This window comes from Akebia trifoliata, chromosome 12 (genome assembly GCF_017979445.1).
Source record: "Akebia trifoliata isolate Shusen 1 chromosome 12, ASM1797944v1, whole genome shotgun sequence".
NCBI lineage: Eukaryota > Viridiplantae > Streptophyta > Magnoliopsida > Ranunculales > Lardizabalaceae > Akebia > Akebia trifoliata.
In genome coordinates, this window is record NC_141386.1 from 15433966 (window position 1) to 15436274 (window position 2309).

General features: G+C 35.1%; 1 non-coding gene across 1 annotated transcript; it reads right to left on the minus strand.

The window, feature by feature from the left end:
• Positions 1–1773: 1773 nt before the first annotated feature.
• LOC147388939 (small nucleolar RNA R71) lies at positions 1774–1881 on the minus strand. The gene has a single exon (XR_015171077.1). It is a non-coding gene; the product is annotated as a small nucleolar RNA R71 (small nucleolar RNA).
• Between the last annotated feature and the right edge of the window lie 428 nt (positions 1882–2309).

The following is a 2309-nucleotide window of genomic DNA, read 5'->3' on the forward strand; positions in this document are numbered from 1 at the left end:
TGGGATATTTGCCAACATTTAGGAAAAATTCTAACTCCAAATTAGTTCACTCTCGAAAGATGGAAGCTAAGCATACAAGCTAAAAATTCTTTAAACCGCAGCTTGATAGAAAACGAGGCCATAGCGGGAATTCAAGAATTGCATAACAAAAATATAAATTACAAGCCGCGGCATGACATGTTTTGAGGCCATGGCCTACTTACGTTTCTAGCATTACATGTTAATTTTTGGAGCCGAATTAGAGACGAATTTTGGGACGCTTAAACCCTAATGTCTCCATACTTATAAATAGGAACGATTAAGCCTTATTCTAAGAAAGAAGTCCTGGGTTTTTCTTGGAGGCACAAGATCGAGAAGGAGGATGAGAGCTAGAGATTCGATTTTTGAATTTTATTTTCCTGAATTTTATCTCTTCTCTTGATTTTTGTAATCTCTAAGAATGTTGAATACTTTTGTGATTTTGTTTTCTTTTCAATGATGAACTAATTTCTATTCTAGGGTTATAATGGAACCCATTCATGATGCTTGATTAATTTTCTATCTTTCTTTTATGATTATTTCTACATGTGATTATTTATTTTATCCGATGTTTAATGCGATTTAATTAACTAGCCATTGATTGAATTGAATTGGTGAACCTTAATAATATCGACATATTTGTTTTGTGTTCATGACCCAAATAGAATAACATACGCTAATTTGAGATAGATATATACTCACGTTGTGTGTGCATCCCTTATGAGAACTTATTCTTAATGAATTCTTCTTGATTTAATTCTTATAGACATATAAAGAGTTAGTTTAGAAGGGTATTTTTACATGACCATCGACAGAGGCTTGTAGAGAATTTAGTGCTCTTGGGTGACAATCATAGTTGATTAATTTATCATTGGGGAAGGAGAATTTAGTTAAGTAGATTGTTTGGGGAAATTATGAACCTAGATTTTACCACTCATTGAATTTAATCTGCAAATTTATTTTCTTTGTTATTTTCCTCATTTATTTGGAAATCTTATTTTTATTATTGTTTGGATAAAATTAGAGTGAGATAAATTGGTAATTAACAATAGATTGATATTTAGTCTCCGTGGGAACAATACTTTCTCATCATTTTATTACTTGTTTCGATACGTATACTAGCGTGCGTAAATTTAGACAAGCTTTTGGCATCGCTGCTAAGGACTAATTTATTAATCTTTTTGTTAATATTAATTCAATCATATTTGATTTTAGACCAAACTTTTCTTTGTTTTTTAGGTGTTTGGCAAGTATATGCGTAGTACAGGAAATTCAGAGCTTGTTCCTTTGAATTTTGAGATCAAAAATTTTGTCGAAGAAATAGAAAGAATAAGCGAGAAGCTTCTCAACACCATACAATTGCCGACCAAACTAATGGTAATGAGGGTCCTAAAGTCTATGTGGGACTATGCTGTTCCATAGGTGGATGGGATTCATACTAGTATTCGTCATCCAACGGTACAAGCCGACAATTTCGAGCTCAAGCCAGCTGCTATTCAGATTGTAGAAGCATCTCAGTTTGGGGGTTCACATGTTGAAGATCCCAATGCACATTTATCTAATTTTCAAGCGATTTATGCTACTTTCAAGTATAACGATGTTGATGATGATGCCATTCGGTTGTGACTATTTCCATTCTCATTGAGGGACAGGTCGAAGAATTGACTGAACTCATTACCAAGGGAGTCTATCATCACTTGGGATGACTTGACGAAAAAGTTCCTCGCTAAATACTTTTCACCGTAAAAAACTACAAAGTTGAGGAATGATATCACTACTTTCATGCAGTTGGACAGTGAATCTCTCTTTGAAGCCTGGAAAAATGTATAAAGATCTACTTCAAAGATATCCTCATCATGCTTTACCAGACTGGTTAATCATCCAAATTTTCTATAATTGGTTGGTTGGATCTATTGCAACAGGTGGATCTCTTATGGAGAAGACATTTGTGGATGGGTATAATTTGCCTGTCTCATAGCTCCACATGACTACCTGGTTGAAACTATAAGGGAAGGGTCTGGGGAAATGTATGGTTATAGGGGATGGTTAGGGTTTTACGTGGATGATGAGTGGTAGTGGTTCAGATGAAGGTGTGGGAGTAGTTTCAAAGGGATTTGAAGGGGTGTAAAGAATGACTAATGGTGGTCGCGAGGACGAAACATATGGTATGTGTAGAGGTGGGCGAGAAAATGAGTTTTAAAGGTGGGAGATGCATATGGAATGATGAGTGAAGGTCAGTTGGTGAAACTTGTGGTTTGGGCATAAAAATATATGGTTACTCTAGATATCCT